Source organism: Ambystoma mexicanum, chromosome 10 (assembly GCF_040938575.1).
Source record: "Ambystoma mexicanum isolate Mex_15411 chromosome 10, UKY_AmexF1_1, whole genome shotgun sequence".
In the NCBI taxonomy this organism is placed as follows: Eukaryota; Metazoa; Chordata; class Amphibia; order Caudata; family Ambystomatidae; genus Ambystoma; species Ambystoma mexicanum.
Window position 1 is genome coordinate 25,220,603 of NC_090932.1, and position 25,955 is coordinate 25,246,557.

Sequence of the window (25,955 nt, forward strand, 5' to 3'; positions counted from 1 at the left end):
CCAGATAAGGGTTGAAATTAGTTTGCTCAGCTGGGCATTCTTATACCCCTGAGCAATCCCTTAAAAGATGTGCATAGAATATCTGTCCAAGTGGCAAACAAGCATGCAAATTCGAGACTTTGCAGCCAAAGTGTTCATGCTTGTATCCTGGCTATGCCAGCAGACGGCACAGTGATCCTGGTCAGATTATACAGGATCCCTTGCATTACTGTGCTGTCTTCTGCGAGGTTTTACCTACTTGCATGCTGAAACTCCCCTGGATAATGGAGAAACTGATGCTAACATCATTCCCACGTTGTGTAACCCCCTTCTGTGATATTTTGGTTTTAAAAATTGTCAGGTTAGGAAATGCAGGTTGCGTACTTTTAGAAGTCTGTTTTATAACATTAGATTGTTTTAGTTCATGTTAAGAGCTGGAAGAGAAGGTGCCCAACTGCAGGAATTGCAATATTGGCACAAATCCCAGCTTCACCCCTTAAACACTGTGTGATCCTGGGCATCTCATTTAATCTTTTATTGCCTCACATTTCTTAATTTCCAGTCTCTAAACCTTTCAAAATCGTCAGCCCTTCAGGGTGATTTCCTTCTCAGGGTATGTTTTTCATCGAGGCACCACTCATAGTTTCACTGGCAATGGGGTTGTTTCCATTATGATAGTGAGCATTGACATATTGCATACTACAGTCACTTGTCCCTTCGATCTCTAATGGCAACGCAATTCGAAAATCATGTCCCACGCCTACTCTCAGTCTGCCTGGATAAAGACACCTTCCTGGCAGCTTCTAATCTGCCTATTCTGGGCTGCATGTATCTTTTCACATACAGTCCTACATTAATGCTGCAGGCTGCACACTTTCCCGGATGCTAAAAGGTATCTTGTTTCTATACTAGAAGAGAAGTAACCTTCGTAAATTGCAAATGTTGGCCTTCAAATGCTACTTGTTTCTCATTCTGAATAGCGCAGGAATGGAGAGGGTTGGGGACACAAAAGGGCGTAAACATGCTTATCTTGAATGCTGCACAGCAGCATGAGTATGTCTCACAGAGAGTAAGGCCTCTGGGCAATACTGAATATTCCAATACAGATGCCTCTCATAAGACATGAGAGAAGCGCACAGGTTATCAGTAAAATAATGCATTTCTTGTTAAGCTCATTGGCAGCACGCAAAAGATGTCTTTTCGTCCGCGCTCATTAATCCTTATCGGAATGAATCACTCTTGTTAGGTCACCCCAATAATATACGCCTATTCTTGAAACTCCACAAACGGGGCCTGGCTTTAGTCATCCGGCTCTTAAAAGCTGGAATGTCCGCCCACCAGTGCTAAAATGAAAGAATCTTGCAATGCTTTCCACAACAGGCCGGACGCATTAATATGCAATCAAGCCCCTTTCCTACAATTCCTGGGGCTGTTCTGCCATGAGACACATTCATTCTGCATGTAATGCACTCTATTTTCAAAAATAAATGCAATGTGTAAGACACATTCACTCAAGCATTCTCCAGATTACTGAAATAACCTCACAATTACAACGGCTGCTAGCGTGTCCACCACGAGTCAAAATGAAGAAATGTGGTGACCCAGCCAAATCTGAGCCCTGCGTTTACCAGCCATTCCACAGAAATATTTAGCTGCTGTTTTCATTAATAAATATCCACTTACCGCTTGGTTAGTACATGGGTAAGCCGTAACTGTATTTGTGCATTTCTCCTATCTTTAAATGTGGGCCTTTTATTCCATAATTTGCAACAATGCTCGGAATGATTCTTTGCATTCTGTGATCTACCTTTCATACCTTGTTTCCACGTGAACTACAGCCTGTCTTTTTATAATACTCTGTGTGTGATTTAGACAATCTTGAAAGGCGCGCATAGAGCGTTCTCAGTGCAATCTCAAGGGCTGCTATTTGCACATTCCTTTTGCATGATTAATTTCTCTCATGATCCTACAGATAGTCTACTTTAAGACACACTTTGCAGGCTCACAGTTCCTTGTTCTAACCGGACCTCCCCTATACTTCAAAGTTAAACCATTACCACATGGTGCATTCCTTTCTTCTCAGCGCGCGCTTAACGCACGAGAGCAGTACTTCTATAAATCAATATAACTTTGCCATTTTAATGCGAAAATCCATCGTTCCTAGCACGATTTATCAGTTATCTTGCCTGCTATGAGGATATCACAAATTTAACTCCATAGCTGCTGGTTTGAAAAAATGTGTTTGCTTAAAGTGCACCAGCTTTTTGCACTTTTCGCAGGCTGTTTAACTCTTTTTGGGGTGAAATCACCACACATTTGTGTGCCTTAAACCATAATATCTGATCACCTATTTTAATGCAATTTTTTCGCAATTTCAAATCTTGGCTTGATGCCATTTTTTTTAATTTTGCTTAAAATATCATTTTTTATACTAGTTCCAATGTTTTTATAGTGCACACAGACAGTTATGCCATGAACAGCCATAGCATGCAAAATCAGACATATACATACTGAGACATGTAACAAAGTCAAACACCACTCTGGCTGCCTGCATACATGTCTGCCTCTCATTAATATTTTACTCTTGTTATTGATATTAAAATGCTGTTACGGTTTTGGTTTGTTCCCAAATCTTGACTGCCATTATTCTTTTTCCCCGTCTCTACCAGCTAGGGCAGTTTTCACTCACCTTTTTGTTCTCCTGACCCTCGCGATCACAGCCTTCTTCAGGTTTTCGTCTGGTCAGCTGCCTGTAGGAATGGAAATGGAGATGATCAGAAACACGGGCTCCTTCAGGTCCCGACTGCAGTCTCAATTACACTACCTTTGTCTACAGGGAGCTTTGCGGTCTACTCAGCCCGAAATGGCGAAGGACTTGTGATTTTGCCGAAGACCTAGAGTTACTTTGTGGCAACGGCCATTAGGCGGCTTATTTTAATCCATAGTTGATGGTCAATAACCATCCTCCTGGCTACCAAATGTAAACGAGGACCGAGTGACCTCTGATGGGCCCATAGAATCAGAGCTCGCCCTCGAATACCTTAAGACAAGATAGCTGCACCTTGAGGAGGTTAGGGTGCAGGATTCACATACTCCAACACAGTTCAATAAGGACAACGCAAGGATTTGGCAAAGAGACTGTTAAGTTCATAGTAGTTTATTTCATGCCACTGCTGCAACAGAGCTGCCTTAGTGCCGTGGTCGAGCTCCCAGCCTCAATCAACCCCTCAGTATTACACAGAGCTCATTTTTATAGCCAAATTTGAGGGAGCACTTTGCCCCCACCTTTCCTGCACAGTCTTAGACAACTTCATTGTTAGCATTAGCTCACTGGGCAATTGATCTTTAATCGAACTAAACCTTCAAAATGAAATATGCTCTAGCATGCATTCCTGACTCTTCTTCGGTGCTCTGCTCAATTATAATTGGTGCAGCTGGATTCTTCAGCTAAGGTTCCAGACAGGGCCTAATTAAGAGTCTAGGTTCTGCCCATTCGTCAAGTTTCTGACTGCATGCTACCCTTGAATGTTTCAACTTTAAAATTACCTCATCCTACATACTCTGGTCACTTTAGCCACATTTTCAGTTACATGCATTTTCATTAAAGGCATTAGGCAGCGCTATTATCTGTCTTTATACAGAAAATCTCATTGTCCATTCTGTGCCTTGCCACCTTACCGCATCATGATAAGGACATTTTCGACATTATAACCATGATGCTTTTTGACTACTTGTATATACTAACATTATGAATACCATTGTCACATAATTACAACACCACATTAGTCAATATGAATTTCTCTGCTTATGGTTAAGTGGGGGGTGCCCTCCACTTCATTCAGTTGTTGATTCAATATATCTTAATTCGGGACCTCCAGTACACCCGCTCATCATATCTGGCATGACCACCTAAGACACAAATACAGCACCAACAATAACTAGTTCAGACAATCCATAAAAATAGAATGTGTATTAATTTTCATGATCAACAAAGGAGATATGTATCAACATACAACATCAGATTAACACATTTAATAAAGTGCAATTTAATGTACGCCAGGGACAGAACAATGGGTAAGTGTTACATTAAGATAGAAAGCTCACACGCTGTGATTGGTCTTAGTCTGAGCAAATATTCCTGGATGACAAGATAAGTGTGAAAAATAAAATCAAGAAGGAATAGGAAATGACAAGGCAGGGGGACCACCTAGGCTGTGCTACAATTCAATACAAAGGAACATGTTTCCTTGTTTCTTGGTAATTCCATCTCAACTCATATATCCTAATGTGTTGACCCGTTGGCTTTTATCCTAATGTGCGTGTCAGCTTCTGAACATGCTTCCTTATTTCAGTGAAAAAGTGGGATGAACCATAAGGATATGCGATATACAGTCCAATCGTTCAATTCACCGTACATGGTTTTCAATTATTTTCTATTTTTTTTTTCATTTGCCTCCCTAGGGATGTCTTGCATAAATTGTTCTTCAATATCTAGAACTCATGTTATTCTAGAATAGGGTCTGCAGGCTGAACCTGAACAGACCCTAATGTGGAGGATTATATCAACACATAGTGCTTGCTTGTGTCTGCAGCACTAGCATCAGCACACCTTCTCGTACGTAAAGGCAATGGCTTAGACTTTAGATGTACCTGGTGTTGCCCAGACTGTTAGGCAGAATCACATGCAGTACTCTTTGGGAACACTATATAATATGATAGTTTATTTATATATCGCCTATACACAATGTGTATGTGCAATTAAGACTACAAGGGACAGTACAATTTCACCTTTGGTACAAGCCTGTACTACACAGTTATGTGGTAGCAGTGACTGAGCAGCCAGACTTATCTCAAGAGTTTGAGTGAGCAGTAGAACACGTTACACAAAGGGCCACCAAATACAGTGATTCACAGATACACTTATTCAAGGTTTCTTGGTAAAACAATATACATTTATTTACGCAGTTAGATACCATTACACTAGCATAAGCAGCTCAATATCACACACTAATAAACCACAAAAACACAACCGGTAAGTAAATGAAAACTGCCCTGAAGTGGGAGCAAAATGGAACTTCAAATACTTAATAAAGGGGTAAAGAGACAAGTTTATAAGAACAGACAGCCAACATACATTCATACGCAAGGCAAAGAGTTTCCGTTAACTACAACCAGCAAGTCTTCTCAATAGGCCTGTGCCAAAGTCAATGGTTCAGAGTCTTTGTATGGGATAGCACAGTTTTGGTAGATAACAGTTAAGTCTTTGCCACGGAGATTAGAAGAATTTGGCTAGGTGAAAAGTTTGACGAATGTCAAGTGAAGGACAAGTCTTCATAGTTGAGGAAGGTTTCACGCACTTTCACGATGGCCGAAAAGATTTCCGGACCGCGTCCACACAGTACCTTTTCAATGAAGAAGAGCTGTAGCTGAGGCAGTTGTTCCTGTCAGTTCGAGCAGATCTCGCTGTTCCTGTGCTTCAGTCATGGGGACAAGAAGGACGACGTCTGGAGGTTCCTGCACTGCCAAGGGATGAGGCCAAAAGCTTTAGCAAGACATCAGTTTAAGGTGTGAGTGCCTTAAAGTCCACAAGCTGGTTTCCTTTCCTCTGGCTATCTGGTTTTCAACAGCACTCTGATGAAAATTTGACCAGATGGGGATGTGTCCAGGTGGCTTGTGTGATGCCGGAAATGCATCTGAGGGACAGGGCCTCTGAATCCTTGTCCTTTCTCTGTTTTTACCGTGTGTTCTGTCATGTTTTCTGCCCAGGAGTCCATGAGGGACTCCTGGCAGTGCAGCTCTCTTTTGATTTGGTGAACAGACCCATGGGATACCCTTATGGCACCCATGGGTAGGGGTACAACCCTGTGCCCCTAGTGTATGTTTTTGGGCACCTGTGGGTGGCCCACAGAGCAGGGTATGGGCTGGTGGCAGCTCCATGCTGAATTTGACAGGTGCTCTGGGTGTCCTCCATTTTGGGATACCCAGGCCCTGCCATTGGAATCAGTTGATTCCTGATAGGAAACAAGATGGCCCCTGTGGCCTCTTGCTTTCTATTGCCTGTTATCTTGTTTTTCCCAAAGTCCTGGGAAGCCCTGACTCTGTCCCTTCCCCCTGACTGGCTGTTGGGTGGAAGTTCCATATATGGTGTTGTTGTGAAGGCCCAGCTAGACTGACTGGAGCCTTCCCAGTGACTGTATGTTGTGGGTACCTCCTGTGGGTGGGACCTGGGTGAATGGAGTGTGTGACCAATATACACTCCTTGTTGTGGTTGTCTGGTTTCTGGCATGAGAGACAAAGACTGAGACAGCCCTGCCCGAAACTGGCCTGAATGCAGTGTGTAGTGTTGAATGGCTGGGTACTTGTCCCAATCCACATTCCTTGTTGTGAGTGTCTGAAAGGGAGGAGTGTGGCCTGAATGCACTGTGTGCCTGATTGGCTGACTGACTGCATGAATGCCCTTCTGTGTGATTGGCTGCTGTGTGTGTGCCAGCAGTGTGGATGAGAGACAGAATAGTATATCTGGGGACCTCTCACCACTGGAAATTGTTCAGAAGCATTCAGAAGCTGAGTCTCCACTCAAGAGTAACTGGATTTGCTGATCCTCGACGTCCAGCTGGAAGAAGAAGACTTGCTGTGGCATTTGCTTCGACGGAACTGAAGGTTGTCGAAATCGTCGAGGACTGACCCGAGAGAGGACCTGGCTAGGCGCCCTCTTCCCGTGCTCCGAGGGACCATCGAGCACCGCTGAATCTTCGCCGAAGCGCCCTGGAAGTCAGACCCTCGAAAGGCTGCCGACCCGAGACGGGACCGCCGAGGAGATCGAAGTGAAGCACCCGGACATCGACGCCGTCGAAGTCCATTGCCGTCGACCAGGGTTCGCAGGTCTGTGTAACCGCTGGAGGCCCGTCGAAGTTGTGTGCCCAGCCGTGGGAACCACTTGACGCCGTGCCGCCGACGATCGGAGCCGTCCGCTCCATTGCCTAAGAACATTCAATCGAAGGACTCTCTCGACCGCATCGTCGACCGCTTATCCTGCCGGAGAAAGTCGAGGACGACCAACGCGCCGAGGAGAAACCTGCCGGTGGGTTTCCCGCCACCCGACGACCCCAAAGACTCGGACGACTCGACGCCCTTGCTGGGCTCCCGTCTCTACAATCTTTGCGGTCCAGAACTATTGTCATCGAGGTGCCCCGCACACCTCCGCCTTGCAGGACGCCGACGCCCCGACGCCGACGAGCACCGCTCGGACGGAGCTGCCGCCTCTTCGACAACGTTCGGCCTCGTTTGTCGACGGACGTTCGACGCCCCGTGCCTCCCGCCTGAAAAGGAAGGCATTCAAGAAGGGCCGTCGATTCCCCGTCGCCGAACAGCGAGTCCCTCGACGCTTGTCGACGCCTTTTCGAGGAACTCGACTCCACCAGGTACATTGGGGGGGTAAAAACATTATAGGAGAGAAATAGACTATTGAACAATATCTGGACTGGGCTGGTGTTATATCTCTTTATTTTGCAGGTTGCCCAGGTGGGGGGATCTCCACACAGAACTGTGTCCAGTAGCAAGGGCCAGTATTCTGCCTATTGTTTCAACCCTCTGTTATCTCTCCTCTCTCTATTGCTGGTTTCCTTCTTATTGATCTGTGTGCCATTTCTACAGTATTGTGAATGCACTTTAATGAGGTCTAATATTAGTGGTACCACTTTAGAATTGTAGATATTTACCATTGCTGATTTTCCTGAGCACAAAGTGCGTTATTGTGATAAGTGTACATAACCCTTGAATATTAATTATATAAAGACTGTGTTTTCAGTAATACAGTGTGTGGACATTCCTTTGTGGGGGCTTGGGGATACACTGTACTTAAGAACCAGCCTGCATCACCTCCTGAGAAGCTAGGCCTTGATTGCTCGCCCATCGCTACCGTATTAGAGAATCTTGGCTGGGGTCCTCTGTGCCTCCCCTCTACCATATAGAGAGCAGAAGTACAGACCCCCCCACCGGTCTTCTTTACAAAGCTGGTGGCAGCGGTGGGATGCTTATGGTTTTAAGACTCAGTGTATAACCGTGCCACTTACAAAATATCCGCACTTTATTAGATTAAGGTTTGGGTGGGTACCAAATAACTGCATTACAGGCAATGGAGCCCATTGCAAATGGTAAATTGACTCGGATGAGCTTAGAGGCTCTCCAGAGTGCTTGTGAAGCCAGGGAGTTGGACTTTGTGGATAAGTCTAGGGCTGAGCTGATAGCTGCCCTGGTGGACTACCAGACTGATGGTGAAACCCTTGATGAAGGGGGGGATGCAACCAGTGAGGACTCTGCCCCTGGGGTTGTCGCTGAATCTGTTTCTGGGAATGCCACCATTCCTGCTGCCTCTGTTCCAAACCCCAGCAATTCCATGGAACTTGAGTTATTAAGGATGAAATTGGCCTTTGAATATCGCAAGTTGGAAATAGAAGCTGAGCTTAAGAAAGAGGAGCTGGCACAGCAAGTGGAACTCAAGAATAGGGATCTTGCGCTCAAAGACAAGGACACTGAATGTCAGAGAATCCAGCTAGAGAGAGCTAGAGTGGAGACTTCAGCTAGACCAATTGAGAGTGGCAGGTCCCCAGCCACCAAGTTTATGAAAGATTTGGTTGGTGTGTTTGTGGAGGGTTCAGATATCCTCCAATGGATTGAAGCGTTTGAAATGGCTTGTGCAATTCATGATGTAGATAAAAGAGATTGGGCTAAGTGTTTGTTAAGCAGAGTGCCTCAAACTGGATATGACTGTATTCTGAAGCTGAGTGTGGAAGAAAGGGGTCAGTATGAGTGTATGAAGTCTGCTTTGATTGCCAAGTTTGGCAAGACACCTGCCCAATACCTTAAAAGGTTCAGGGAATTTAAGAAAAGAGAGAATGTGTCTTGGGTTGACTGGGTGAGTACTGCGCACATGAACATGATGGGGTGGATTGATGGATACAAGGTGAAAACTTTTGTTGAGTTGTCCCACCTCTTGTTTTTTGAGCATTTTTCTGAAGCCTGTTCACCAGAGCTGCGTCAGTATGTGGCTGACCAGAACATTTTGGACCCCTTTAAGCTGGCTAGGTTGGCTGACAAGTGGGTCTCCCACCGGGTGTCCCCTAAGGACTCCAGTGGGAAGGACAAGGACAAAGAAAAGGGGGCCTCTCAGAAAGCTGAGGAGTCCCAAAAGCAGTCACAGTCGGGTAAACCAAAACCTTCCTCTCCTAAGACCCAAAAATCTAGTGGGGATAAGTCCTCTGTGGGTGGGAATAAGAGTAGTGGTCCACCTGCTGCAAAGCAGGCTCCCAGTGGTTCCAGTACCGTACCCCGCACTCCTGGCACTTGTTGGGATTGTGGGGCTCTGGATCACAAAAGGGGTGACCCCAAGTGTAAAGGTAAGGCACTTGGAGTACAGGCTGTCAGCCTGACCTACCCTTACCCCGTGTCTGAGGTGGAGGCCACTGTCCTCCCCTCCTCTACAGGAATCACATTTGGTGCTCCAGTAGAGATTTCCTTAGTGTCCCTTGGGGCCTGGGACCAGTACGCAGAAGTACTGGCGACTATCCCACAGAACACCCGTAGATTTTTGAGAAGTGTCCTCTTGAATGGCCAGCCTTCTACTGGTTTGAGAGACACTGGGGCAAGCATGACAGTGGTGGACAGGACCCTGCTCAAGCCAGAGGACTATGAAGGTGCTCCTCTGCAAACCACCAGGTTAGCTGGTGGGCCTCCCAAATTATCGCCTGTAGCCCTAGTCACACTCATGATTGGAGACAAGACAGCAAAGCTTCCTGTCCTGGTTCAGGACAATGTCCCTGCTAACATTCTGTTAGGAAATGATCTAGTAGAGTTGGGGTTGATCTCGGATGGTCTTCCCATGACTGCTGCTGCAGTCACTAGGTCACAGGTGACACCGGGTCTGGCTGTGAGTCAGGTATCCGAGCCAAAGGCGAGGCCTAAGGCAAGAAGAAGGAAGACCAAGAAGGCCACCTCTGTGGAGGGAACACCTTCTCTTCCTGCTGTTCCGACAGCACCCAATGGGATCCATGCTCCGGACGGGCTGGGTCCAGCGGAAAACCCAAACTCAACTCCTGTGGGAGAAGAGACAGAAGACTCTCCTGTGGGAGAGGTTCTCAACCCGGAGGATCATCCCGACCTTCAATGCTTGTTAGCTGAAGGGGGACCCTCCCGGGCAGACTTCTGTAAGGGACAGAGAGAGTGCCACTCTCTCGAGGGCCTGAGGAAACAGGCCCTGTCCCAGGCACAAGGTGAAGTGCCTAGGACATTCAAGATTTATTGGGAGGGTGAGCTCCTTGTTAGTGAGCCCACTAAGCCCGAACCTGGTGCCCGCAAGAGGTTGGTGGTACCCCAGGTTTACAGGCCCTTCCTACTGCAGTTGGCGCATGAGGTGCCCTTGGCTGGTCATCTTGGGACCAAGAAGACTAAGCAGAGGCTCTCTGCCCATTTCTACTGGCCACGGATGGGAGTAGAGGTGGAGTCCCACTGCAGGACCTGCCCAACTTGTCAGTTGTCTGGCAAGACTGGAGGCAGGGTCATTGCCCCACTGCAGCCATTACCAGTGGTTGGCACACCATTTGAGAGGGTGGGCATCGACATCGTCGGTCCCCTTGACCCTCCCACTTCAGGTGGACATCGGTTCATCCTGGTCTTGGTAGATCATGCCACCAGGTACCCTGAGGCAATACCCCTTCGGACTGTTACTGCCAAGGTGGTTGCCAGGGCTCTCCTGGGCATTTTCACCCGTGTTGGATTCCCCAAGGAGGTTGTCTCTGACCGAGGATCCAACTTCATGTCTAGTTACATGAAAACCATGTGGAAAGAGTGCGGGGTAACCTACAAGTTCTCCACCTCTTACCACCCCCAGACCAATGGTCTGGGTGAGAGATTTAACAAAACTCTCAAGGGCATGCTAGGTGCTTTGGAAGAGCCCCTAAGGAGGAAATGGGATCTCCTCCTGCCATGCCTGCTGTTTGCTTACAGAGAGGTACCTCAAGAGGGTGTTGGTTTCAGCCCCTTTGAGTTACTCTTTGGACATCCCGTGAGGGGGCCCCTCGCCTTGATCCGAGAAGGCTTGGAAGCCACCCCTCCAGGTCCCGCCAAGCAAGTGGGGGACTATGTGTTAGGCCTCAGGCGGAGGATGACACAAATGATGGGTCAGGCAACAGCAAATCTCAAGGCCAGCCAGGAATTGAATAAGTACTGGCATGACCTGAAAGCTTCGCAAGTGGATTGGACTCCGGGACAGGAAATCCTTGTGATGGAGCCTACCAAGCCTAGAGCTTTGGCAGACAAGTGGACTGGACCCTTCAGGATCATCTCCAAGATGGGCGAAGTCAATTATCTGGTGGACATGGGAGCCTCTGGGGTAGCCCCCCAGGTATTCCATGTCAACAGGCTCAAGCCTTTCCACAGGCGAGCAGAGGTCTCATGTCTCTTGCTAGCTTCAGGGCAAGAAGAGGATGAGAGTGAGCCCCTTCCTGATTTGCTGCATAGCAACCCTCAGGATGGCTCAGTGGAGGGAGTACAACTCTCTCCCGATTTGACAACAGAGCAGCAGAGGGCCTGCCGGGCTTTGCTCCAGCAGTATGCCCCTCTGTTTTCACTGACACCGGGCCTTACACCGTGGTGTAAGCACGAAATTGACACTGGTGACAGTGTGCCTGTCAAAAGCAGGAGCTATCGTATGTCAGATACCGTCAAAAACCACATCCAGGCTGAGGTCGCCAAGATGTTGGATCTGGGTGTTATTGAACCCTCCACCAGTCCCTGGTCCAGTCCAGTGGTCCTTGTCCCCAAGGCAAGTTCCCCGGCGGGTACCAAGGATTGGAGGTTCTGTGTGGACTACCGAGGAGTCAATGCCGTCACCAAAACTGACGCGCACCCATTGCCCAGGGCTGATGAGCTCGTGGACACTATAGGTGCTGCCAAATTTGTGAGCACCTTTGACCTTACCTCAGGCTATTGGCAAATAGCTCTGACGGACCATGCCAAGGAAAAGACGGCATTCTCCACACCTGAGGGACTCTACCAGTTTAGGGTCATGCCCTTTGGGTTGAAGAATGCCCCTGCCACCTTCCAGAGATTGGTCAACCATGCGCTCAGTGGGCTGGAAGCCTTTTGTGTGGCTTACTTAGACGACATTGCCGTCTACAGTTCCACCTGGGAAGAGCATTTGACACATCTGGATAAGGTGTTGCAGGCCTTGAAAAGGGCTAACCTCACTATCAAGGCCACCAAGTGCCAGATAGCTCAGGGGAAAGTTACCTATCTTGGTCATGAGGTAGGAGGGGGTCAAATCCAACCTCTCTCCAGTAAAGTACAGGACGTACAGAACTGGGAGACGCCCACTACTCAAACCCAGGTGAGAGCCTTTTTGGGCCTCACTGGGTACTATCGCAATTTCATGGCAGACTATGGAACCATAGCTGCACCCCTGACAGCTCTAACTTCACCCAAACAGCCTAGGAAGGTTAATTGGACTGAAGACTGTCAGAGGGCCTTTGATGGCTTGAAAGAAAGTCTGTGTAGGGCACCTGTGTTGAGTGCGCCTGACTACAGCCGACCCTTTATCGTCCAGACGGATGCCTGCGACACCGGAATTGGAGCTGTCTTGTCCCAGTTAGATGACAAAGGGAGAGAACATCCTATCATATTCATCAGTAGACAACTCAAGGGTAGAGAACTTAGGTGGGCTACTGTTGAAAAGGAATGTTTTAGTATAGTTTGGAGCCTTAGGCGTTTTAGGCCCTACCTTACGGGGTCCACCTTCAAGGTCCAAACAGATCATAAGCCCCTGAAGTGGCTTATGCAGATGAAGGGTGAGAATCCGAAATTGCTCAGGTGGTCGATTAGCCTACAAGGGCTAGACTTCACCATAGAGCACAGACCAGGGAAGAGTCACGATAATGCAGATGGCCTTTCCAGAAGGTATGTTGACCGTCTGGATGAGGGTGTCTATCCCGTGGGAGATTAGGCACCCTCCACCTCAGTCTGGGGGGGGCGACTGTGATGCCGGAAATGCATCTGAGGGACAGGGCCTCTGAATCCTTGTCCTTTCTCTGTTTTTACCGTGTGTTCTGTCATGTTTTCTGCCCAGGAGTCCATGAGGGACTCCTGGCAGTGCAGCTCTCTTTTGATTTGGTGAACAGACCCATGGGATACCCTTATGGCACCCATGGGTAGGGGTACAACCCTGTGCCCCTAGTGTATGTTTTTGGGCACCTGTGGGTGGCCCACAGAGCAGGGTATGGGCTGGTGGCAGCTCCATGCTGAATTTGACAGGTGCTCTGGGTGTCCTCCATTTTGGGATACCCAGGCCCTGCCATTGGAATCAGTTGATTCCTGATAGGAAACAAGATGGCCCCTGTGGCCTCTTGCTTTCTATTGCCTGTTATCTTGTTTTTCCCAAAGTCCTGGGAAGCCCTGACTCTGTCCCTTCCCCCTGACTGGCTGTTGGGTGGAAGTTCCATATATGGTGTTGTTGTGAAGGCCCAGCTAGACTGACTGGAGCCTTCCCAGTGACTGTATGTTGTGGGTACCTCCTGTGGGTGGGACCTGGGTGAATGGAGTGTGTGACCAATATACACTCCTTGTTGTGGTTGTCTGGTTTCTGGCATGAGAGACAAAGACTGAGACAGCCCTGCCCGAAACTGGCCTGAATGCAGTGTGTAGTGTTGAATGGCTGGGTACTTGTCCCAATCCACATTCCTTGTTGTGAGTGTCTGAAAGGGAGGAGTGTGGCCTGAATGCACTGTGTGCCTGATTGGCTGACTGACTGCATGAATGCCCTTCTGTGTGATTGGCTGCTGTGTGTGTGCCAGCAGTGTGGATGAGAGACAGAATAGTATATCTGGGGACCTCTCACCACTGGAAATTGTTCAGAAGCATTCAGAAGCTGAGTCTCCACTCAAGAGTAACTGGATTTGCTGATCCTCGACGTCCAGCTGGAAGAAGAAGACTTGCTGTGGCATTTGCTTCGACGGAACTGAAGGTTGTCGAAATCGTCGAGGACTGACCCGAGAGAGGACCTGGCTAGGCGCCCTCTTCCCGTGCTCCGAGGGACCATCGAGCACCGCTGAATCTTCGCCGAAGCGCCCTGGAAGTCAGACCCTCGAAAGGCTGCCGACCCGAGACGGGACCGCCGAGGAGATCGAAGTGAAGCACCCGGACATCGACGCCGTCGAAGTCCATTGCCGTCGACCAGGGTTCGCAGGTCTGTGTAACCGCTGGAGGCCCGTCGAAGTTGTGTGCCCAGCCGTGGGAACCACTTGACGCCGTGCCGCCGACGATCGGAGCCGTCCGCTCCATTGCCTAAGAACATTCAATCGAAGGACTCTCTCGACCGCATCGTCGACCGCTTATCCTGCCGGAGAAAGTCGAGGACGACCAACGCGCCGAGGAGAAACCTGCCGGTGGGTTTCCCGCCACCCGACGACCCCAAAGACTCGGACGACTCGACGCCCTTGCTGGGCTCCCGTCTCTACAATCTTTGCGGTCCAGAACTATTGTCATCGAGGTGCCCCGCACACCTCCGCCTTGCAGGACGCCGACGCCCCGACGCCGACGAGCACCGCTCGGACGGAGCTGCCGCCTCTTCGACAACGTTCGGCCTCGTTTGTCGACGGACGTTCGACGCCCCGTGCCTCCCGCCTGAAAAGGAAGGCATTCAAGAAGGGCCGTCGATTCCCCGTCGCCGAACAGCGAGTCCCTCGACGCTTGTCGACGCCTTTTCGAGGAACTCGACTCCACCAGGTACATTGGGGGGGTAAAAACATTATAGGAGAGAAATAGACTATTGAACAATATCTGGACTGGGCTGGTGTTATATCTCTTTATTTTGCAGGTTGCCCAGGTGGGGGGATCTCCACACAGAACTGTGTCCAGTAGCAAGGGCCAGTATTCTGCCTATTGTTTCAACCCTCTGTTATCTCTCCTCTCTCTATTGCTGGTTTCCTTCTTATTGATCTGTGTGCCATTTCTACAGTATTGTGAATGCACTTTAATGAGGTCTAATATTAGTGGTACCACTTTAGAATTGTAGATATTTACCATTGCTGATTTTCCTGAGCACAAAGTGCGTTATTGTGATAAGTGTACATAACCCTTGAATATTAATTATATAAAGACTGTGTTTTCAGTAATACAGTGTGTGGACATTCCTTTGTGGGGGCTTGGGGATACACTGTACTTAAGAACCAGCCTGCATCACCTCCTGAGAAGCTAGGCCTTGATTGCTCGCCCATCGCTACCGTATTAGAGAATCTTGGCTGGGGTCCTCTGTGCCTCCCCTCTACCATATAGAGAGCAGAAGTACAGACCCCCCCACCGGTCTTCTTTACAGCTTGCGAGTTGGTTTTTCCCACTAAACTCAAGGGTAGAAGTTAATCATGAAGGGTTTCTCTGTCAATGGAGTTTCAGGCAATTCTGAACTGCAGCAGGGCTTCACCCGTCGTCTAGGAGTTGCAGAAGTCCTCTTCCTTCAGCTCATCTTCGTTTCTTTCGTTCCAGGGGTCGACTCTGCTTTTCAAGTCCCAGAGACCTGCTTTTAAGCAGTTTTCCCCCATTCATTCCAGCCTGGCTTGTCACTTACTATCCTTGCCGGACAGCCAGCCTGCCAATCACGCCAGAGTGCATTCAGGTCTCAAAGGAGGCTAAGCACAGGGAGTTTCGGGCACCTCCCTCACATCCTGTCTACCCCAGACACTCAGGTGCCAGAGGAGGGCTTCAGCACTGAAGCCCGCCAAAGGCCAATGAACAAAGGGACCAAACCTGGTTTGGCACGCAGAGACAAACACAAGAAGGACCTTTCCTAAAAGAAATGATGAAAAATGTCGACCAGAGTCTGTTTTTACAGATAGGCCTTGGGCGCCATATTGAAAAACATGGCTGACCCGATTTTTAGCTACCGTTGTTAGCGTTCGGGAAAAATCATGGTAGTTTGATCTAAACCACTGCCACCAGCCATTTAAAGTAGGAAAGGGTAACATTTCATTGTTACATGAGTGTTTTGACTCAGGGGAAGCTATGCAACCGCACCAGCACTCTATAGGAAGATAGTGTGTGCTGGGTCAGTAAATTTAAAGAGACTCGTAAAGTCAATTTAACTTTACATGCTCTTGGAGACAGTAGTCAGTCCCAGAGAGGGTATTTAAACCTTGGGAAGCCTGAAAGACATCCCTGTGCCACTGCACTGAAGGTGCTATGTGACACACAGAAAAAGATGATCCCTATGGAGTTGTTTTAAAACTCCATAACCAAAGAACACACAAGTAAAACACACATCAAAATACATGAAAGAGTGGGGAAAAAAGGCTCACACTCTTTCCAGGTAAAAAAATAAAATCCTAGAAATCCAGCAAAGTTGCTGGGAGTCTCAAAAGGTAAGGGAAATTAGCAAATATTGAGAATTCTCCATAACACAGACACTACAGAAACGCATGTTAATTCTTGGACTTTGTGTGCAGGATAACATTCTGCATGCATCAGTGTTGTAAGTGAGCCTTGTTGATGTTTTTGTAAATCCCGAAAATGCCAAGAAACCTCCAATAAACTGGAGCCCATGGATTCCAGTGGGTTTTTGCAATGGAAGTCAACTCTTATGCACAATTTTAAACACGGGTGTAATTTGTATCGCCAAAAATGTAATGATTTGCACAGTTTTAGGCTTACAATTTTATGACTTCCCCTCCCAATAAAGTATTTGAAGCCCTGGTGGTTTGCACGTAATTTCTTCACCAGTAACACTTTGCTGAGGTTCATTACTTGGGCAAACTATCTGTTGTGGTTTACTAGTCCTGTCTGCGTATGCACACACGAGACACTATCAAACACATAACCCTGGGGTGCACGTGGATATCTGCAGTAGAGGGACGCACAACTCTAGGCACAAACCACTTATAAGGAGCACAACCAAACTACAAGTCCCAGAATGCAAAGAGAAGTCGGCTAAAAAGCCAGAATTGGCACGAAGTTGGCCAATTCTCATGTTTCATCAGCACTTGCCTAATATTTCCTCTTTAAAATTGGAGGGTTTTTATAAAAATTAGCACGCCTACATAGATCTCTGAAAAAAGAAAAGAAAGTGAGAAATACATACATGTTTCAAACATGTGGAGCAAACCTGTAATAGAACGTCTACATCAGTACAGAACGTATGCACATTTAGCCAGGCGGGTGGTGAACATTCACGAGCAGTTCACACAGATGTTCTTAAATTCCTGCTTCTGTCCTTCCGTGAATTTTAGAAACATGTTCTTCATAAACCGAAATATAAACAGTCTGAATGCATCAGGCATTCTATAGGCCCACAGCAAATTCTAGTGAATAAGTTGAACGCTCTTGTTTCCCAGTGATTGGCAGAGCACCCACCCGCCAGCTGTCACTCTGCAGAAGAGGGCACGTGTAACGATTCTAATAATTGGTGAGATGCGTAATAAAACAGTTAAATATCAGACAGGAATAGACATGTCTCGCAAATTACAAAGTAGCTGTTTGTGGATTCAACTGCAAAGGGACAAAACACATCAACTATAAAAATCTGTCTGTGAGAATAAGAGTCAGGAACACACGTAAATGCCTGGAGGAGAGATGGAGGGGGCTTAGTGCAGGAGGGAGAGGGGCAGAAGAGAAGGAGGTGAAAAAAGAAGGGAGGGCCAGGGGTCAACGGATTAAAGAGACAATGGTGGGAGGAGGAGGGAGAGAAAAAACAGATGCAGAAACGTTTTGAAAATAATTCTGTGGGCTTTCCAAGAGTGCACGAAAAGGAGTCTATATAAGTGAAATCCTAGGAAAAGACATGCACTGCCCCCTCCCTCTCCCCCCCATGTACAAGAAACAGGTCAGGCTTCAAGGGCACAAACACACAGCAGAGTGTTCCAAGAGCAGACATGTTCTATATGTTAAGAAAAGAAAGACTAGAAAAACCTCATGAAACCATTGGAGTGGCAAATTACGAAGACACGAAGGGTGTCAATAGCGCTGTATTATCAAAACAAAAGAACTGATTTTCACACTGCTCATGGCTGACCCATGTCATGTGGCACTTCGAGCCAGTCCTGGCTTTTCTCTCAACAGCACTTCATATGCTAGGAGTAAGTGTACACCTTTTCTGAGGACAACTAAACTACAAGCCAAGTGAAGTTGACTTAAAAAGCCAGTACTGGTTCAACGGTGCCCAGGTTGTAGCCTTGGCCATCATTTGTCGAGCATTTCCTCTCCAGAACGTTCGGAGGTTTGGTGTTGTGTCAAAATATGTACCTACACTTTAGAACTAGGTAAAAGAAAAAGGGTAACAGAGAAGAGAGAGAGAGAGAGAGTGCGCGTGCGTGCGTGCGTGCGTGCGTGCGTGCGTGCGTGTGTGTGTGTGTGTGTGTGTGTGTCGGGTTGCCTTCACATCACTTTGCATTGTTCATCAAGCTTTTTATGGGCAAGGTGCAGATTATCTGTAATCACAATTCCTTCATTATGTTCCTGGTAGACGCCTTCGCTCGCAAGACAAATGTTTGGTGTAGGTCCCTCCTTTCAGATTAATGAGAACCGGGGGTGGAGATTTTTCTATTACAACAGCAAAATGATGGCAGCGTATGTGGCGCTGCCCGATGACGGGCGCGCACGCGACGACGTTGCACGCCGTCGCGTGCAGTACAAATAAACAGGGCGTTTCCCAGCCACGTCAGTGCGACCGGGAAGCTCGAACCAAGACAGACATGTGGTCTCCGTTCTTGGGGCCGGGGCTTACGGCAAGGCGCGCGGGGGATGCCAGTCACCTCCAACAGTGGCGACGAGTGGGGGAAACCATGCCCGGGCCCGGCGGTGATTACAGGAACAATTTTTCACCCGAACGAGGTCGGAACACGAACTTCGTTTCACGCCGCGGGTAGTGCGATGCCCACTCGGCTGGCACCCATTTTGTGCAGCAGGCTGTGGGACTTCGGGAGGCTCCGGTTTGAGCCCTGAAGCGACCCCAGGCCTAATTTTTGGACATCCTGGTAGCTGATGGCTACACATACACGAGGTTATGCCTGACGAGGGCATAGACTCAATTTTGGGTTTGCTACGTCGAGTGGAAGCAAGGAGAAGGCCCATCTTGGCTGGGCCTACATAGCCTGTTTGTCCTTGACAAAATTTTTGGAACATCCAAAGGCAGGGTGCCTTTTTCTTTCATCCCCTTCATCATCATCCTGGTGGCCTCACCAGCTTTCATCCTCTTCATCATCACAGAGGTGTGCTGCAGGTGACTGTGCCCAGGGGTGGTTAATGCTGACAGTCATCTTGGACTAGGCGTTGGAGTTGCGGCTCCTGGTCAACGTTCTGGGAGTGCCTGTGCGCTCAAACCCATGAATGACACCGAGGACCAGGACGGTGCACACGGCGCGGCGGCGCAGCTACTTCCTCGTGCCCCAGCGGCCCCGCAGGGCCGACAGCTTCCAATGCAGCAACTAGCAGGTGGTCAGGCAGCGGTTCCGGCTCTTCAACCCCAAATACAACCAGCTGCACCGCCTGGCATTCAACAAGCCGCACCTGTCATGGCCCAGGTAAGTGCCCATGCTGCTCTGCAGCCCATCCCCGAATTTGATGTGTCGGGCCCGCCCTCCAGCTTGGGGCCCAGGTGGAGAAGGTGGGTGGACCGCCTGGACATGTACTTCAGGGCTGCTCAGGTGGTTGATGACGACACCAGGCTGGCTACGATGCTATACTCGGCTGGACCATCTGTCCAGGAGACTTTTGAATCTCTGCCACCAGGGAATGGAACTTATGATCAAGCAAAGGCCGCCCTACAAGCAAACTTTCTGCCCCTTGCCAACGCGGACTATGAGCGGTTCGTGATGCTCTCTGCCAAACAAAAAGATGACGAGACTTTGGACACGTTCTATGGGCGCCTGAAGCGTCTGTCGCTCGCCCGTGCCTGGGGTGACGCAGAGGATATGATCAGGACCATGCTGATCCAGGCATACTCATCAGGCAAGCTCAGGCGCCAGGTGCTGAGGGAGCCCGGGATAACGCTCCAGCGCATCCTTGAGCTAGGAAGGTGCCATGAGGTGTCGGAAGCGAGAGCCGCAAGAATGGAGGCCGGGTCGCAGCCTATCAAGACTGAAGAGGTCTGCGTGATGTGGCGAGGAGGAAGAGGTACCAGGAGGTTTGGTGGCGGCACCCGAGACAGAGCTGGGAGGGCAGGCGAAATTTGCCAAAAATGCGGGTATGACCTGCCCCACCAATCAGAATGCCCTGCAGCTGGCAAGACCTGTGGACGGTGCGGGTTGCCGGACCACTTCTCGAGGATGTGTAGGGCGACTATGCCCGTATTGGTGCCAAGGGGCCAAGGCCGAGCTAGCTCCACTCGCCAAGGTCGGCCATCCAACGTCGCTCAAGTGGACCAGAGCGAGGAGGAGGCCCACGTGGAAGAAGCAGAGGAGGAAGATGAAGAGAACATATTTTTTGTCTCAAGTGTGGGGATTCTGAGAAGCAGGAACCGACGACAGCCAAGGTGCGTGGTTGAGGTGAACCAGTCTCCAGTCCCGGTCCTAGTGGACACAGGGGCGTCGGTGAACGTCATGGGCCGTGAACATTACAATGCCATGGATCAGCCGCCCAGGCTGATCACACAAAGGGCCCGCATCTTTGCGTTCGGTGGGGTGGAGCCCATCCCTCTCGATGGAGCATTCGTAGCAAAAGTAGAACACGATGGCTCTCACATCACAGCACGCTTCTATGTGAGCCCAGTGAGTAAGAATACTTTGCTAAGTTGTGCAGCGGCGGAAGCTCTCGGCATCGTCAGCTTTGCGTACTCCGTCTACCTGGAAGATATCAATGACTTACTGGAGAAGCATGAGGCTCTGTTCAAGGGGATTGGGCGGATGGCCGGAGAGCCGGTGCGGCTGCATATCGATGATTCGGTACAGCCGGTAGCCCTGAAACATCGGAGGGTACCATTCCACCTCTGTGAGCAGGTCGACAAAGAACTGGACAGCCTCGTCGATCTAGACATCATAGAAAAGGTGGATGGCCCGACTCCCTGGGTGTCCCCTATAGTGGTGGCCAGGAAACTTAAACAGCCGGGCGCAGTCAGGATCTGTGTAGACATGAGAAATCCCCAACAAGGCCATCAAGAGGGAGAGGCACCTCACCCCGACGCTGGATGACATCATTGCGGAGGTGCAGGGTGCCCGGTTCTTCTCGAAGCTCGACCTCCGGGCTGGCTATCACCAGGTCGTCCTCCATCCCGAGTCGAGGTACATTACCACATTCACCACACACCGGGGATTGTATCGCTACAAGAGGCTGAGTTTTGGGGTGTCCTCAGCGGCTGAAGTATTAACATCATTCGGGGTGCCCTAGCTGGCCTCGAGGGCATCTTGAACATAAGCGATGACATTCTACTGTTTGCGAGGACGGAGGTGGACCATCTGAGGCGCTTGGCGAGGACATTCGAGAGGCTACGGTCGCTGGGACTCACCCTCCATAAGGAGAAGTGCAAGTTTCTGCGCCCCTCCCTGGAGTTCTTTGGGTTTGTGTTCAAGGAGGGGGGGTGTCTCCTGACCCCAAGAAGGTACTGGACATTCAAAAGGCCCAACCACCGGAGTCTGTATCGGAGGTGCGAAGTTTCTTGGGCATGGTCACTTACTGTGGGCGGTTCATCAAGAACTTGGCGTCCAGGTCTGAGCCTCTCAGGGCCCTGACAAGAAAAGACACCATCTGGAATTGGGGCCCACTTGAGCAGGCGGCTTTTGATGACATTAGAAGCGCCCTCACGGCCGAGGACACCATGTCGTTCTTCGATCCTGCATTACTGTCGGAAATCATCGTGGACGCCAGCCCTTTTGGCCTGGGTGCTGTATTGACACAGATTGACCGTGATGGCGGTGTCCGGCCAGTGGGGTATGCCAGCAAAGCACTGTCGGACGCCGAACAACGGTACTCGCGGATTGAGCGCGAGGTGCTGGCCGTGCTGTGGGGATGCCGCCACTTCAGGCTCTATGTACTCCGACGCCCAGTGACGGTGGTAACTAACCACAAGCCACTGCTACCCATCATGGCAGGGTCGTCATCCAAGCCGCCAGCACGAATTGAAAGGTGGATGCTGGCTCTTTTGGAGTATGGGGTGACTCTGGTATACCGACCGGGGGCAAATAACGCAGCTGACTACCTCTCCAGACACCCCGGGGCGCCCGGAGGAGGGGACCGAGACGCCTGTGAAGAAGAAGCCGAGGAGCATGTCCGAGTCGTGGTGGAAGCAGCCACGCCGAATGCCATGCCTCTTCAAGAGCTGGAGGCTGCGGCGGCACAGGATGAGTGTTTCAGGGTGCTGAGGCAGTTCATGCACAAGATTCCTGGAAATCAGCACTCGAAGCCCTGCCGGGCACACTCAGGAGGCCCGGACTGGGTTGGAGCAACTATGGAACGTCCGCGAAGAACTGTCATTCTCTACATCGGGCCTGTTGCTTCGGGGTGATCGGATTGTAGTTCCCCAGTCAAAGGTGGGCGACGTGATTGCACTGGCGCACCGGGGTCATCAAGGGGCCGCCAAGACCAAGGCTGGTCTCCGGATGAAGGTATGGTTCCCCGAGCTGGAACGCAAGGTGGACGACTTTGTGGCGGCCTGTGTCTGGTGCCAGGCCGCATCGCCTGTGCAGCGGGAGCCAGCCATCGAGGCAATGCAAAGGGGGACCCATCCATGGGAGGTGGTTCATGCCGACTTCCGGTCCACCACCATGGGCACCCACTTCCTGGTCTTGGTTGACGAGTACTCCAGGTACCCCGAGGTGGAGTTCGTGGAGTCCGTGGCGTTTGAGCACGTGGTTGTGGCGGTGGAGAAGTTGTTTGCAGCTCATGGGTTTCCGCACGCGCTGTGCTCGGACAATGGTGCGCCATTCCAGGGTGAACGGTTTTCAGAACTAATGCTGAGCTGTGGGGTGGTGCACCGGAAGATCACGCCTCTCTGGCCTCGAGCAAATGGGGAGGCAGAGCGTTTGATGAGGACTCTCAACAAGACCTTTAGAATCGCCCAAGGACAGGGACAGTCCCTGCAGAGAGCCCTTTACCAATTCTTGAGGGTGTACCGCACCACGCCCCATGCGTCCACGGGGGTGGCCCCGGCAGAGGCGATGTTCAGGAGGTGTCCTCGCGGTTTGTTGCCAGAGGTCGGAGAACGAGAGCCTGCAGTAATTGATGACCAACGAGTCGAAATGGACCGGCGAGTGAGAATTAAGCAAGAAAACGTGCAGAGGGGTCTCCGCCCACAACAGCTGGAGCCGGGCGATGAGGTCCTCATTCGCAATCGACATCCGCATGGGAAGCTCTCCCTGCCGTACAAGCCTGAGCCACTAGACGTGGTGGCTGTCAGGGGCTCTATGGTAACTGCATCAGATGGCCGGTCAGAAGTGACTCGCAATGTAAGCTTCTTCAAGAAGATCAGGGATCCTAGAACTGACCCTCCTCCTGATCCGGACCTTGGGGGAGCCCTGAAGGACGAGGGAGACCAACCCTGCATGCCGGAGTCCCCAGCCCGGGGGCCGTCAGTGGACAGATCACCCGTGCCGGGGGCGAGCCGGAGGTACCCCCAGAGGGCTGGGCGAGGGAGACCTGCTCGCCTCACCGATTACGTGCTGGGACACTTGGCTGATGATCAGAAAGGTGACAACTGTTAACTAGGGGGACCCGGGTGGGTGCTAATAAAGGGGTGTTCATGGCATCGGGGTTTGTGAGTTATTCTGTTTGCAGTGTTGTTTGGTTTGCAGTGTATAGTTGAATTGTGATAATTTGGTTCTCCCCGAAAAAGGAGGAGTGTGGCGCTGCCCGATGACGGGCGCGCACGCAACGGCATGACTTTGCACGCCGTCGCGTGCAGTAGAAATAAACGGGGCGTTTCCCGGCCGCGTCAGTGAGACCGGGAAGCCCGAACCAAGACAGATGTGTGGTCTCCGTTCTTGGGGCAAGGGCTTACGGCAAGGCGCGCGGGGGGGCGCCAGTCACCTCCAACACCGTACAGTCCATTTGCTAAAATCTAATCATTTCTGTTTTAGTTTTGTTCTACTTTCTGTTCTAGTTTTCTCTGGTTTAGTCCTGCTTATTCGCTAGCGCCATGATACCTTTGGTGAAAGCGCGCTTTAAAAGTATGATTAACATAGCGCCTATCAGCATTCAGCACGTTTGCACATTTATCCAGGAGCTGCAAACACCAATAACACATGCAGATGCCGAACGGTTCAGCAGCAGACACACTGATGATGTTAAGTTGCTGCTTCTGTCCGTGATGTATATTATTTAAAACACTGAAGCACTGAATTCTCTACAGAAGAGGAAGGGAGGCTTGTTCAACTTTAGCTTAGGAAACAAAACTGAAGGCCACGGCAGTGAGATGTTTGGAGCAAATGGTACTGTTCTGTGGCGACTACCACAGTTGTGTGATTGAACCTGCATTCCACAGCACACAAGCCTGATCAGTACTGTGCCTTTAAACAGTGCCAAGCAGCAGGTGCCATTAGAATGAACATTGCAGGTTTCTGAAGTTTAAACTCCAGGAGACACCGCTCTGATTAATCAACGGCCAGAATGAACAATTAGTTGAGACATTGTTTACACCAGGAGCTGGTTCACAGCTCAAATTAACCCATGACCTTTCAGAAGACTGCTTCCATACACAACAGCATCCAGATAAAAATAAATCGTTTGCTGTTTAATGAGTCCCTTGTGGGCGTGCGAAAGGAGACACTTGTGTGCTATGAAAGGAGAGCTTTGTGTATTATGGGGGTGTGTGGGCTGCCGGGAGGCTGAACAAGCCTTTGCCATTGCCTTTGGCATGCACACGGTGGCGCACTAGGTGGAAACATAGCCAACCAATGCCTGCAGGCGGTGCCCCTCCTGCCATGCTATCTCTCTGCTTGCTCCCATTTCTATGACAATGGTCTTGGCATATAAATCCTGCTCCAAACGTAAGAATGGAGCAAGCAGTCCAGATTTTTTCCAGCCAGATTAGCCTTTGTATAAATCGGAAAATGGCGAATCGGCCTAGACCGAATCAACGAGCATTAAAAAATCCTCCCGAACCCAAAGTGATGTGCATGGAAATGTACCAGAGTGATATGGAAGGAAAAGAAGCAGAAAGGACTCTATGTAGGCTCCTTATACAGAAAACAAAGGCCCAAACCCTCAGGCCATTCCTGCTGCGACACAATCCTTGTTTGATGCAGTCCCAAGTGTGTGGGCTTTCATGACCACACACACACACACACACTAAGATGGACACACCAGCCAAGTTCCTTTTAACCAGCTTCATGGTGGATATCACATGTTCACGCCAAGCACCGGAAACTGATGATATTGGCAGTGTTCCCTTGCGAATGGACTATCATCATTATAAGAATTATTGCACATTTTTTGGGCAGTTTCTAACTTTGGCGCCGTTCAATGAATCCTCACCAAACTGTGCAAACAAAGTATATGGCCACCTCGGAATGATTATGGGGCATACAAAATTGTGCCCACACCTACAGCCCAAACTGTTGGACAGATATGCACCAAATATGTGCGGGGAGTGGCAGCTTGATCCCGAAAGCCTGCTTTTACAAATTCGGTGTTAGTTTTTTTTTTTAAATGGCCATAAAGTAAGTCCCAAAAAATTAGTGATTTCTGCATCCCGTCCGCGGACTCTTTTCCTGGTTCGTTGTCCGTGGACACCTCTGGACCAATTAGAGAGCCGCATGTCATTTGCGGACAGCGTACGTGCCTGCTGATTGGTCAATTAAAAATGTGAGGTTGTCAAAACTTTGGAAACGGACGTCATGTTGGATTCACGGACTGCGTCCATAGTCCACGAACATTGCAGTAAAAACATATTAAAACAAAAAACATTACACTTGTCAAACTAATGAAACAATCTCTGGGGAGGTGAAAGGTGATGAGGATGGATGGAATATGGCTACAAAATGCCAAAAAAGTGGGTTGTTTTTCTTCTCCGATGT

General features: G+C 49.7%; 1 protein-coding gene across 4 annotated transcripts in view; it reads left to right on the plus strand.

Moving 5' to 3' along the window:
- The window catches only part of FGF12 (fibroblast growth factor 12), a 1,478,828-nt gene that overhangs the window by 1,430,934 nt on the left and 21,939 nt on the right, over nt 1-25,955 (plus strand). The gene's annotated exons all lie outside the window — the stretch shown is intronic.